We start from the raw sequence: 15,825 nt of genomic DNA on the forward strand, positions 1-15,825 counted from the left end.
CCATTTACACAATCCATGTATCTAACAAAGTATGACACACATTTGAAAGTCATCAACATTATGCTTAGTATGATTCATAAGTATGCTGCTGTAAGATTTCTTTTTGGCAATATCTAGAAATTTGCTAATAAAAGCATAGAATTTCAAATAATAGTAGTGATAATAATAATAATAATGTAAAAAATGATACAAATTCTCCCTTCAATTGTTCAATCAAATCAGGAATATGATATACTTGATTTAAAAAAAAAGTTTCAGGACCAATATTGTAACGAGAAAAAATATGCAAGTTATCTCCTTCATCTGAAAGTTTAAAAGGAAATAAAAATTGATTCAACCAAAATTGAAATAGGAAATTACACTTATGAGCAACTTTCATCAAAATGATATAATTTAACCCATTCTGAAGGTGATGAGATACACATATTATAATGATACATTAAGCAGTATTATAGAGTTTTATTATACAGCTCAAGAAAAGTCATAATCTAATGTATGTGTAAATTAAATGTATACATCTATTTTGCTCCATGTGAAGAGAATGGAATATACCAAAATATTACCAATGTTATTAATTTGTTACCATTTTATATTTTCCATATTAATTACATTTAGTAATAATAATTTTCTTGTTTCCATTAATAATTTAGAAGAGAATTTTTTCTATAAGTAAATTGCTTACATAGTGTTATCTCCTACCTGGAGGCAAAACTAACATTCATAATTTAGAAAAACAGCAATTTTGCTTGGGAGTTAAATACTATGCATCATTTTTTTCTTTCCTTTTCATTTCCTAAATACTATTATTGATCAGGCCATTTCTACTTTTAAAAAAGTACATGATTCACCTATGTAAATAAAATACAAATGCTGGTGAGGATAAAGAAAAAGAGTAATATTTATGGATAGCTAGTGTGTGAGCAAACTGGTCTAATAACTATGCAAATCATTGTAAAGATCCTTAGAAAACAAAATTTAATCTACTGCAAGATCCAGCTTTACCACACTAGGACAGAGACACCCAAACTCCAATTTACTGTGGAGATACTACTTGCTTATTTGCTATCCATAATAACCAGATATTGGAAACAGCATAGAGATCTATACACTGATATTTGGACAATGAAAAATATCACACTTATACAATGGAATATTTTTCAGCTGCTAAGAAAATTCTAAATAAATGAAGTTAGAAAAAAATCAGTCTTTTGTGATGCAAACACAAAAAGGCAACTATTGTATGTTCTCTTTTATATGTAGACATTTGCTTTAAGCCTTTGTTATGTGTGCTATAATCCACCTAGGCTAGGTACATAGTAAGAGACCAAGGGGAAAGTAAAGATCTCCCAAGACAGGGGAAGCACAATGCCCATAATTAAGAGATAAAGGACAAACTAGAATAGGAGAATTAGAGAGGGGAATTTGAGAGAAAAGTAAAGGAGGCTAAATGAAGAGGGCCAACCAATATTAAATGGCTTTGAAAAAACATGGAAACCTACTACTGTAAAAGTTTCTATATATAAAATATATATTAAGGATTCCATAGGAAATTTATGAAAAGAATCTAAATGAAGCGACCATGTGATAGGGGAGACAATGTCCCCAAAAGACATTTTATGCCACTAAATAAACTTTCTAGTACCAGGGATGGATTATATCATGTTGAGTCATTGGCTAAAACTATTCTTTGAAATTCTTAAGTATTGTAAGCTATCGCCAAAGCTATTAGTTGCTCTCTACAACCTTATGTCTTATATTTATAAAAAACACTTTTATGTCATTGAACATGGAGGTAAGTTTATGTCCAGTTAGAAGATTCACCCTACCGACTATCAGTGATGGCACTGGGAGGTACTCTGCACTGTATTGTAGAAAGGTGGTCATCATCGTTATCATTCCGCTATTAACCCTGTGACAAACAGTGGCGACCTGCTTTCAAGATACACTAATATAATAAAAGCATAAATATTATGTTTGGATTTGAGGCTTGCTGCATGAGATGGAACCCATATTTGACACTGGTAATGGGGACAATACTCTGAATCACCCCGGATAGCTCGTAGACTTAGGTAAAAACAATTGCTATTATTATACTAAGAGAATCAATAAAATAACCCCTATAAATACATGTTGATCAGTTTATTACTCAACCATAACCCAAGAACCTCCTAGCAGTAGATGGAAATTAGTACAGAGACCCGCACCTTGGCAATATGCAGGGAGTGAGTCTATGGAAAACACAGTCCTAAATGGGATGTTTTATCAAAAACTTCCACTCAAGGATCAGGGAACTATACAGAATAGGAGGCAGAAATATTTTTTAAGAGCTAGAAGTGATATATGACTTCAAGGAAGTAGTGTCTTCCAGACTCAACAGTACATATGCACATATGAACTCACAGAGACTATGACAGCATACATAGGACTTTTACAGATTCAAGCTATGAAGGATCACAAAACTTAGAGGAGAAGGTAGACACAGGGTTCCACTCTTAAGCAAGAAGCTATTGGTAATTGATAACTACAAGAAAAATTAAAGTTAGATTATCCAATGTCATTTCACTGTGTATATCAATCACACTTCAGGGCAGGACAATTCCCAGGAGTATTTGTCCAACACAAAACAGATTCCAAGACTACGTTTTTGTATTTTCCTATTTATACTTTGTGGGTTTATTTACTTATAAAGGGTTTGACATTGAAAAAATATTGGTTTATTTTTGTTTTGCTATAGTTTATATTTTTGTTTGGTTAGTGTTAACATATTAGTTCTTAATGAATTTTATTTATTTAATTATTTATATTTTGTTGGATTTTTATTGGATATTTTCTTTATTTACATTTCAAATGTTATCCCCTTTCCCAGTTTTCTACCCCCCAGAAATCCCATATGCTATCACCCTCCCCTGCTTCTATCAGGGTGTTCCCCCATCCACCCAACCACACCTGCCTCCTTACCCTTGAATTCCCCTACACTGGGGTATGAATCAAGACTCACAGGACAAATGGCTTCTTCTCCCATTGATGTCTGACAAGGCCATCCTCAGCTACATATGCAGATGGAGCCATGAGTCGCTCCATGTGTACTCCTTGTTTGGTGGCATAGTACCTGGGAGCTCTGGAGGGTCTAGTTGGTTGATATTGTAGTTCTTCCTATGGGGTGGCAAACACCTTTACCTCCTTCAGTCCTTTCTCTACCTCCTCCATTGGGGACCCCTCACTCCATCCAATGTTAGGTTGCAAGCATCTGCCCCTGTATTTGTCATAATCTGACAGAGCCTCTCAGGAGACAGCTATATCAAACTCCTTTCAGCGTGCACTTTTTGGCATCCACAATAAAGTCTGGGATTGGTGACTATACAGGGTGGATCCCCAGGTAGGGCAGTCCCTGGATGACCTCACTTTCAGTATTTGCTCTACACATTGTCTCCATATTTGCTCCTATTAGTATTTTGTTCCACTTTTTAAGAAGGTCTGAAGCAACCACACATTGGTCTTCCTTCTTCTTGACCTTCATGTGGTCTCTGAATTGTTTCTTGGTTATTCTGAATTTTTGGGCTAATATACACTTATCACTAAGTGCACACCATGTGTGTTCTCTTGTGACTGGGTACCTCACTCAGAATTATATTTTCTAGGTCCAATCATTTGACTAAGAATTTTATGAAGTCATTGTTTTTAATAGCTAAGTAGTACTCCATTGTGTAAATGTATCACACTTTCTGTATCCATTCCTCTGTTGAAGGATATCTGCATTCTTTCCAGGTTCTGGCTATTATAAATAAGGTTGATATAAGAATAGTGGAGCATGTGCCCTTGGTATATGTTAGAGAATCTTTTGGGTATATGCCCAGGTGTGTTATAGCTGGATCCTCAGGTAATACTATGTCAAATTTTCTGAGGAACCACCAGACTGATTTCCATAGTGGTTGTACCAGCTTGCCATCCCACCAACAATGGAGGAGTGTTCATCTTTCTCTACATACATTCCAGCATCTGCCCTCACCTGATTTTTTTAACCTAGCCATTTTAACTGGTATGAGGTGGAATCTCAGGGTTGTTTGATTTGCATTTCCCTGATAACTAAGGATGTTGAACATTTCTTTAGATGCTTCTTGGCCATTCAATATTACTCAATTGAGAATCTTTTGTTTTGCTCTGTATCCCATTTTTTAAACAGGGTTATATGAGTCTCTGGAGTCTAACTTCTTGAGTTCTTTGTATATATTAGGTAATAGCCCTCTATCAGATGTAGGGTTGGTAAAGATCTTTTCCCAATCTGTTGGTTGCTGTTTTATACTATTGACAGTGTCCTTTGCCTTACTGAAACTTTACCCTTTTATGAGGTCCCATTTGTTGGTTTTTGATGTTAGACCATAAGCCATTGTTCTGTTCAGAAAATTTTTCCTTGTTCCCATGTGTTGAAGATTATTCCTCACTTTCTCCTTTATAAGTTTCACTGTATCTCTTTTATGTCGAGGTTATTTACATACTTGGACTTGAGCTTTGTACAAGGAAATAAGAGTGGGTTGATTTGCATTCTTCTACATCCTGACCTTCAGTTGAACTAGCACCACTTGTTAAAAATGTTGTCTTTTTTCCACTGGATGGTTTTAGCTCCTTTATCGAATATTAAATGACCATAGATGTCGGGCTCATTTCTGGTCCTCAATTCTATTCCATTGATCTTCCTAACTGTCTCTGTACTAATAACAATACAGTTCTTATCATTATTTGCTTGTAATATAGCTTGAGGTCATTGATGGTGATTCCCCCAGAAGTTCTTTTATTGTGAGAATAGTTTTCCACAAATTCAGCCCTACAAAGGATAATAGATAGAAAACACCAACATAAGGAGGGAAACTACACTCTATAAAAAGCAAGAAAGTAATCTTTAAACAAATCCAAAAGAAGATAGTCACAAAACCATGATTCCACCTCAAACAACAAAAATAACAAGAAGCAACAATCAATTTTCCTTAATATCACTTGATATCAATTGCTTAAGTCAATTCCACAACAAAAAGACATAGATTAATAGACTAGAAACATAAACAGGACCCAGCATTTTGCTGCATACAGGAAACACATATCAGTGACAATGACAGACAGTACCTCAGAATAAAAGACTGGAAATTTTTTTCCAAGCAAATTCTCCCAAGAAACAAGCTGGAGTAGCCATTATAGTACTGAATAAAATCGACTCTCAACCAAAAGTTATTAAAAAGATAAAGAAGGACACTACATACTCATCAAAGAAAAAAAATCTACCAAGGCAAACTCTCAATTCTGAACATCTTTGCTCCAAATCTAAGGGTATCCACATTTATAAAAAAAAAAAAAAAAACTTTACTAAAGCTCAAAGCACACATTGCACCTCACACAACAATAGTGGGAGACTTCAATACCACACTCTCAGCCGTGCACAGATTGGAAACAGAAACTAAACAGTGACAGTGAAATTAACAGAAGTTATGAACTAAATGCATTTACCATATATTTATATAACATTTTATCCTAAAACAAATATATACATTCTTCTTAGCACCTCATGGCACCTTCTCCAAAATTGACTATATAATTGGTCACAAAACAAGCCTCATCAGATAGAAGAAAATTGAAAAAAAATCCTATGCATCCTATGATCACCACAGACTAAGACTGGTTTTCAATACCAACAAAAACAATGGAATGCCCACATACACATGGTAGCTGAACAATGCTGTAGTCAATGATAAATTGGTCAAGGAAGAAATAAAGAAATAAATTAATGACTTTTTAGAATTTAATGAAAATGAATGCACATCATACCAAAACTTATGGGACACAATGAAAGCAGTGCTAAAAGGAAAACTTATAGCTCTAAGTGCCTCCAAAAAGAACATAGAGACAGTATACACTAGCAGCTTGATAGCACACCTGAAAGCTCTAGAACAAAAAGAAGCAACCACACCCAAGAGGAGCAGAAGGCAGGAAGTAATCAAATTCAGGTCTGAAATCAAATAGAAACAAAAATAACTATACAAAAAATCAACAAAAACCAAGAGCTGTTTCTTTAGAAAATCAACAAGGTGGACAAACACTTAGCCAGACTAACCAGAGGGCACAGAGACACTATCTAAATTAATAAAATCAGAAATGAAAAGGGAGACACAACAATAGAAACTGAGGAAATTAAAATATCATCAGATCCCACTACAAAAGCCTATACTCAACAGAACTTGAAAATCTGGATGAAATGGATAAACCATCTAAACAGTTCCATAACCCCTACAGAAATATAAGCAGTCATTAAAAGTCTCCCAACCAAAAGGAGGCTAAGATCAGATGGGTTTAGTGAAGAATTCTTTCAGTCCTTTAAAAAAGACCTAATACCAGTACTCTTGAAACTATTTCACAAAATAGAAACAGAAGGACACGACCCAATTTATTCTATGAAGCCATAATTATCCTAACAACTAAACCACACAAATACCCAACAAAGAAAGAGAACTTCAGACCAATTTCCCTTATGAATATTGATGCAAAAATACTCAATAAAATACTCAGAAACCAAATCCAAGAACATATCATAATCATCATTCACTAAGATCAAGTAGGCTTCTTCCAGGGATTTGGGGATGGTTCAAATTACAGAAATTAATGCAAGTAATCTACTACATAAATAAGCTCAAAGAAAAAAGCCACATGATCATTTCATTAGATGCTGAAAAAGCATTTGACAAAATTCAACATCCCTTCATGTTCAAAGTCTTTGGAAGATAAGGAATTCAAGGCCCATACCTAAACACTGTAAAAGCAATATACAGCAAACCCATAGCCAACCTCAAAATAAATGGAGAGAAATTTGAAGCAATCCCACTAATATCAGGGAATGGACAAGGCTGCCTACTCTCTCCCTATCTATTCAATATAGTACTTGAAGTTCTAGATAGAACAATTAGACAAAAAAAGGAGGTCAAATGGATAAAAATTGGAAAGAAATAAGTCAAACTATCACTATTTGCAAATGATATGATATACCTTTTTCAATTTTTTATTAGTTATTTTCTGTTTTTTTTTTAAAGATTTATTTATTTATTATATGTAAGTACACTGTAGCTGTCTTCAGACACTCCAGAAGAGGGAGTCAGATCTTGTTACAGATGGTTGTGAGCCACCATGTGGTTGCTGGGATTTGAACTCTGGACCTTCGGAAGAGCAGTTGGGTGCTCTTACCCACTGAGCCATCTCACCAGCCCCTAGTTATTTTCTTCATTTACATTTCAATTGCTATCCTGAAAGTTCCCTATACCCTCCACCTCCCTGCCTTGCTCCCCTACCCACCCACTCCCACTTCTTGGCCCTGGCATTCCCTTGTACTGGGGCATATAAACTTTGCAAGACCAAGGGGCCTCTTCCCAATGATGGCTGACTAGGCCATTTTCTGCTACATATGCAGCTAGAGACTCCAAAACTAACATAAGATAACTCCTACAGCTGATAAAAAATTTCAGCAAAGTGGCTGGATAAAAAATTAACAAAAACCAATAAGTGGCCTTCCTCTACTCAAAGGATAAACATGCTGAGAAAGGTATTAGGGAAATGACAACCTTCACATTAGTCACAAATAATAAAATATCAATTGGTGTTACTGTAATCAAGCAAGTGAAATATCTGTATGACAAGAACTTCAAGTCTCTGAAGAAAGAAATCAAAGAACATCTACAAGGATGAAAAGATCTCCCATGCTCATGGATTGGCAGGATTAACATAGTAAAAATGGCCATCTTTTTTGAAAGCAATCTACAGAATCAATTCAATCCCCACCAAAATTCCAACTCAATTCTTCATAGAGTTAGAAAGAGCATTTTGCAAATTCTTTATTAATTTTAAATTATGCATCTCAATCCCACTCATTTCTCCCTCCCCTCAAACTCATATTCTACCCTTGCAACATCCCACCCCCAACAGGAGTAAAAAAATCTCCTTGTAGAAGCTGTAGTGTGTCCTACAGGAAATCCTTTTGTTCACATGTCTCTGCTTGTTCATTGTAATGAGTCAATGGTCTATTATAAGGCTATTGTTTCATTACTTGTTGTTACATATGTGTGTATGTATGTATGTATGTATGTATGTATGTGTATTTATTATGTATGTATGAATGTATGTGTATATGTACATATACATATATAATTCTTAAATATATCTATCTCAGTCTGCAAAATATTAGTTATACCTATGGTTCACCCCTCATGTGATCTTCCCTCAAGTATTTTGGCATATCTGTTGATCTTTTTGTTGTTCATGTAAAAGTTCTGAATAAATTCCTGGAATTACATGAGTTCAGCTCATATATAGGCAGTCATATAGGTGATAATTTTATGTGTGCTTTAGACATCCATAGATTGCAAAATCCCAGAGCCAACTCTTTAATCCCATGAAACTTTAAACAGAAGAGGAAGACCTCTTCTGCAATGATCTCTGAGCCTTAGGTGCAAGAGTTATAATATGGATATATATCCACTGAGACTGGGCTCCACAAGGCTGCATTTTGATTGGTTGTGTTTTTATGAAATATAATCTATCTGTTGAAAACAGAAGTTTTTTTGAAGAGGGGTAAAGAGTACACTTTATATGAAGATTTAAATTTAAGAGCTTCTGATGAGTGTGAGCATGCAACATTTGTCTACTGGATTGGAGTGACCTGAGTCGATGCGATCTTTTCCAGTTCCATTCATTTACCTGCAAAGTTCATGATTTCAGTTTTCTTTACAGCTGAATAGTATTCCTCAGTGTATATGCACCACATTTTCATCATCCATTTGCTGCTGTTGTTGTTTTAGGATTTTTTTAGGTTGTTTCCATTCCCTAGCTTTTGTAAATGGAGTAGCAATGGACATGGCTGAGCAAATATCTGTGAAACGGGATGGCCAGTCCTTTGAACATATGCCAGGAAGTGACATAGCTTGACTAGAGGTTAGATTTACTTTTTAGCTTTGTGAGAATTTTCCAAACTGATTTTCACAGTGGCTATACTTATTTGTAAATACACAAACAGTAGGTTAAGGTTTCTTTTAACACACACCTCCTTGTAATTTTAATTTTTTTAAATCCTGTGTTTATTTATGGTTCTTAAATGCTTTAACCTACCTTGTAGCCCACTACCCACCAGAAGTAGTGGAAACAAAAGGATACGGGAAAAGTAGACCTGTTTAGAATGGTTCTTTGGAGCAACAGTTGTCCATGTTTCTTGGAAATCTTCAGTTCAGTTCATAGGTTAGCAGAGGCAGCTCAATCCACTTGCAAACTCTTCACAGATACATCAGCACTCCAGTTCAGTAGAGTTGGGTTAGCAACCATGGTGGCACAATCTAGCAGAGACAGCCAGGCCTCAGCCTTAGCTGGAAGGAGTCTGCAGGATGGACCAGCAGAAACACCAGGAGAAGTTTTCAGCTATGCCTCTCTCAGGGAAGTAAAGATTAGTGAAGATGCTAGCTAGATCCACAAGCATTGAACAGCTAGCTGTACCAGCAAGCCAAGCTCTGTGCCAGTCACTCAGTGGAGTTCTATTTATACTCTCCAAACATCACATGTCCTCCTTGTGCATTTTCTCAGCACAGGCCTGACCTCAGCACATGCATCCAATCAGCCTGATTCCAAAGTTCCAACAAGTGAATCTCAACTACGCAATGTAAAGAGACTAATACATGTGTGTTGTCAGCAAAGAATCCTTCATCACATGTCCTTTCATGTGTTTGCTCTAGCAGACCATCCTCTCTTCTATGCCTGCTTCAATGAAACATTCCCTCACAAGTCTGCCCTAATTTTACATTTGTGTTCACTTCAGGAGAACACTCCTTCATATGTTTCCTTCAGCAAAACACCATCCAACTCAACTGACTTTCCAAAGAACCCTTAAGTTTCCACTTTACCTCCTGCAACATTTTTTCCAGATGTTTTGTTGATTTTTGACATTCTAACTGGAGTGAGATAAAAATCTCAAAGTTGCTTTGATTTGCAATTCCATAATTGCTAGTGATCATGAATATGTTTTAGTTATTTCTGAGCTAATTTTTTTTTCTTTTGAGAACTCTGTTCAGATCTTAGGCCCATGCTTCCAAAGGACAATTTCCTTTTTTTGTTTCCTTTCACTTTTAATTCTTTGTCTTTTTTATTATAAAGTTCTTTATATATTCTGGATATTAGTCTTCTGTAAGATGTATATATGTAGTTTTCACTCCAGTTCTTATTCTGTGACTTCCTTCTCAACTGGATGTTTCTTTAGCTACACAGAAATGTTTTAGTTTAATGAAGTCTAATAACGTGGTAAATAACATTTATTAATTACATTCATAAATTAATATTATATTCACATAAATATTCATAAATCAAATATTCACTGAGTCAGCCACAAGTCTCTGGAATAAAACTGACTTATTGGTAATGAATGATCTTTTGTTATGACCTAAGATTTGGGTTTCCAGTATTTTATTGAGAACTTTAACATCAGTATTGATTAGTGTAACTGATCTGAAATTTTATTTTGCTATATGATTATCATGTTTTTTTTTTATTGTGGAACTACTTACTGACTTCATAAGATGATGAACTCAACAGAAAACTCCTTACTTTTCCACCTTATAGAATAATTTAATCAGTATTGCTGTAAGTTCTTTGGAATTCTGATAGATTAATGTAAAGAAACAATCTTGTCCTCATCATTTGTAAACTGAAAGGATTTTTACTCCTGCTTCAATCTCACTGTTGGATGTTTTATGAAACTATTTATTGCATCTTGGTTTAGGTTTGAGATGAGGTGAGTATCTAGAAAGATGTCCATGTCATTTATTTTTTTCAAATTTAATGGAATAGAAGGTTTTAAAATATATGCTTATGATTTCTGAATATCATTGATACTTGCAATATCTCCCTTTCCATTTCTACTGTTATTACTAATTATTTTCTGTCTGTTTCTTTTGATTAATTTGGCTTCAGAAATTGTAAGTCTATCTTGCCTAAGATTTGGGTCATCAATGTATTGGGTTATTTGTTTGTTTGCTTGTTTGTTTTATTTGAGTTTTTGCTCTCCTATCAATCTCAACCTTAGGGTTTTTTTTCCTCTTTCCATCTTCTGTATATGAAATTGGCCTGTGATTATTTATCCAGGTGCATCATTAAGGTATTAATTTGAGAATTCTCAAATTCTTTGATGTGACCACTTCTTCCTATAAGAGCTGTATAGGTTTTGGTTTGCTTTGCTTTTATTTTCATTCATTTTAGAGATTTTAAATCTCATTCTTTTTTTCCTTTGACTAAATTATCACTCAGTAGCATGTGGTTTTGTCAACATGAATTTGTGTGCTTTTCTATAGTTTCAGTTCCTGTTGCTATTTAGATTTAGTACATAGTTCACATAGAACTCAAGACTGGACTGGCTAGTTTTTATATCAACGTGTTAGAAGCTAGGATCATCTGGAATATAGGTCTTCTTCAAGAAAATGCCTTAATAGGACTGGACTATAGGTAAGTAGACAAGCCATTTTCTTCACTGAAAACTGATGTTAGAGCTTGCTGTTGGTTCAAAACCTGGGTAAGAATTTCTGTATAATATAAAAAAGTAGACAAAGTAAACCATGAGCCAATAAGTCTGCAATACCACTCTATGTCTTTTACCTCCAGGTTCCTGATTTTAGTCCTATCCTGACTTCTCTCTTTTTTTTTTTCTAATGACAGTATTGAGTTTAATCAGAGAATTAAATGTTTCTGAGTGAATACTGATATAACTAAATAGTTGAACAAATTAATTGTGGAAGAAAGGGCAAAACATCCTTTTTTTTTTTTTTTGGTTTTTTTTCAAGACAGGGTTTCTCTGTATAGCCCTGGGTGTCCTGGAACTCACTTTGTAGACCAGGCTGGCCTCGAACTCAGAAATCCACCTGCCTCTGCCTCCCGAGTGCTGGGATTAAAGGCGTGCGCCACCACGCCCGGGGAAACATCCTTTTTTAAAAAACTGTATTTTATATTGGATATTTGATTATTTACATTTCAAATGTTATCCCATTTCCTGCCCCCCTCCTCCCTAACTCCTTATCCCATACCTCTACCCCTGCTTCTGTGAGGGTGTTCCCCCACACACTCACAAACTCTGACCTCCCTTCCTTCAAATTCTCTACACTGGGGCATCCAGCCTTCACAGGACCTAGGGTCTCTTCTCCCATTGATGTTTGACATGACCATCCTTTGCTACATATGTGGATAGAGCCATGGGTCACTCCATGTGTACTCTTTGGTTGGTGGTTTAGTCCCTGGGAGGTCTAGGGGTGTCAGTTGGTTGATATTGTTGTTATTCCTATGGGGTAGCAAACCCCTTCTGGTCCTTTAGTCCTTTCTCTAACTCCTCCATTGGGGACACTATGCTCAGTCCAATGATTGGCTGCTAGCATCTGCCTTTGTATTTTTCAGGTTCTGGCAGAGCCTTTCAGGGGACAGCTATATCAGGCTCTTGTCACCAAGCACTTCTTGTCATCTACAATAGTATCTGTGTTTTGTATATGAGATGGATCACTAGATGGGGCAGTCTCTGGATGGCCTTTCGTGTAGTCTCTGCTCCTCATTTTGTCTCCATATTTGCTCCCACGAGTATTTTGTTTCCCCCTTCTAAGAAGGACTGAAGAATCCACACATTGGTCTTCCTTCTTCTTGAATTTCATGTGGTCTCTGAATTGTATTTTTATTATTCTGAGCTTTTGGGCTAATATCCACTTATCAGTGAGTGCATAGCATATGTGTTTCTTTGTGACTGGGTGACCTCACTCAGAATGATATTTTCTAGTTCCATCCATTTGACTAACAATTTTATGAAGTCATTGTTTTTAATAGCTGAGTAGTACTCTATTGTGTAAACATACCATATTTTCTGTATCTATTCCTCTATTGAAGGATATCTGCATTCTTCTCAGCTTCTGGTTATTATAAAGAGGGCTGCTATGAACATAGTGGAATATGTGTCCTTGTTATATGTTGGAGAATCTTTTGGGTATATTCCCAGGAGTGTTATAGCTGGGTCCTCAGGTAATACTACACACACACACACACACACACACACACACACACACACACACACACACAAACATATGGATTAGATGTTGAATATTTCTTGGTTCTCATTCATTGCAATTTCTCCTTTTAGAATTATGTTTAGATATGTATACCATTTTTAAATTAGATTATTTGTTTATTTAATACCTATATTTTTGAGTTCTTTATATATTATGGAAGTCAGCTTCAACAGATCTGTAATTGGGGAAAATAATCTTTCCCATTATGTAAGCTGCTTATTGGTTCAAGTGACAGTGCCAAGGCTCTTTCATTTAATGATGTCTCATTTATAAATTAATGATCTTAGTTCTTAGTGCCTGTGCTAATGGTGTTTTGTTCAGAAAGTATTTTCCTGTGCCAAGGAGTTCAAGACTCTTCTCCACTTTCTCTTCTATCAGGTTCAGTGTATGTTACTTTATGTTAAGGTTTGTGATCCATTTAGTGTTGAATTTTATGCAGGAAGATACATTTTATCTATTTGGATGATTTGACATGCAGCTGATTAATTTGACTGGCAACAATTTTTGAAGATGTTGTGTTTTTGCCAGTGTGAATTTCTGGCTTCCTTGCAAATTATCTATAGGAATATGGATTTATGTGTAGGTCTTCCATGTATTTTATGGTATCATTTTACTCCAGTACTTTTATTTTATTGTTTCTTGTATTAGTATGTCACCACATACAATATTCATTGCATATATATGACACTCACTCACACACATACATATCTCATATATAAATACATATATAATGAAATAACAGAAATAAACATTAATATACTCAATTCACTATAAAAAGCAAAGACTATATGTTTAAATTAGAACAAGAGGATCTATGTTGTTTTTCTTCATCTAAGAAGTGCATCTTACCATCAATCATAGGCACAACTTTATACTAAAAGGATGGACAAATGTATTCTAAGAAAACTAATCTGAGAAACACTCATGAGTAACTAAACTAATATCTGACAAACTAGACTTAAAACTAAAACTAATCACAATAGATCACTAAAGTTATCTCATGCTAATCAAAGGACCATTAACATAAGATGATATTCTAGTTGTAGACCCTCATATACAACACACAAAATCAAACTTTATCATTTAAAAATTTTACTAGATATAAAACCACTGGTTTACTCATCACATTGATGGTGAGTAATTTCCCCCTCTCACCAATACACAGATCATGAGATCACAGAATAAGCGGGAAACATTGGATTTAAATGGCATTATAAAACAAATTGAAGACTGAGACATGAGTTCCAAATCAAAAGCATAAGAAACTCATTTAGACTCAGAGACATACTTCCAGGCTCATAAAGAAATCCCACCAAACAGAAACTGAAAGCCACAGAATATACTCAAAGGACCTACAGGTTAAAATTAAACAAGTTTTTGACACAACATCATGAAACAAAGAAGAACCTCCAAAGATGCCACTGAATTTTTTTGTTTGTTTGTTTGTTTGTCATATACTGCTAATCATGGATCCGACCTTTAAGAGTGGCTTGTTTCCCCAGGGAGTCTCCTTTGAATAAAACTCATTTTTATTTGCAGAAGGTTGTGAATAGGAGTTAGCTTTGAGGTTAGGGATGGAGGGTCCACCTCTATCCTCTCTAGGACCACATCTCCTGCAGATCCATGCAGGTCCTGTGTATGCTACCACAGTTTTGTGATTTCATATGTATATCAGTTGTGCTCTGTTTGGAAGACCTTGTTTCTTGCTGTCTTCCATCTCTACCAGCACTTATACTTATTCAGCTTCTTCTTCTGTAGAGTTCCCTGGGACCCTGAGAGGAGAGATTTGTAATAAATATCACATTTGGGATCAGTTTTCCAAAGTATCTAACTCTCTACACATTTTCTTGTTGTGGATCTCCATTTGTTTCCATCTGCTGCAACAGAAAACTTCTCTAAAGATGGCTGAATGAGGAATTGATCTATGAGCATAATAGGATGTCATTAGGAGTCATGTATTGCTTTCTTCCTTTAGACGATCATTAGAATTTGATTTTTCTCTAGGTCCCTAACCTATATACTCCCAGGTTCTTGGACACTCAAGCTGCTGAATGTATGGGTTCCATATCATGAAATGTGTCTTAAATCAAATCAGATATTGGTTAATCCCACAGGTTTTGTGTCACAATTGCACCAGAATATTTTAGATGACAGGATACCATTGTAGATAGAAAAGCTTATAGACATTTGTTGTTTACTTTTCTCCTTTGACAACATCCAGAGTACTTTTCACTAGTACCATGAACATTAGCTCATAGGGATGAAGGCTCTAGGTAGGCACCATCGGAAATTCTTTATTTTCAATGAGTTATGCAAATTTTGTCTTCAATGCTGGCAATTTTGGGGGAGCAAACAATATCCTTAGCAAGAATCTTGCTTGTTTAACAACTTGATTAGATGTAACCCATTCTCATCACTGGAAGTTTTATTTAATGATCAGAAACCTCTAAATGTGGCTTTCTCTCCCCTGTTATTTAGCAATTTTATTCAGATTCCATTCATATATTTTGTATTTTACAAAGCTCCTACTGTATTCAGTTTTTATATAACCTCTCAAATGTCCTTTAGTTTTTGTTTTCCACTTTCTTGCATCCTTCTTCCTGTTTGATATTCCCATTTCAACCCCTTGTATCATCTATAACTATTTCTCTTTCCCTTTCATACTAAAATCTCAGTATCTGTCCCTGTTGGTCCCTGACTGTGAGCCTAAGCAACTGTGGTTATA

The sequence above is a fragment of the Mus caroli genome, unplaced genomic scaffold (assembly GCF_978045245.1).
Source record: "Mus caroli unplaced genomic scaffold, Mus_caroli_1 scaffold_6, whole genome shotgun sequence".
NCBI lineage: Eukaryota > Metazoa > Chordata > Mammalia > Rodentia > Muridae > Mus > Mus caroli.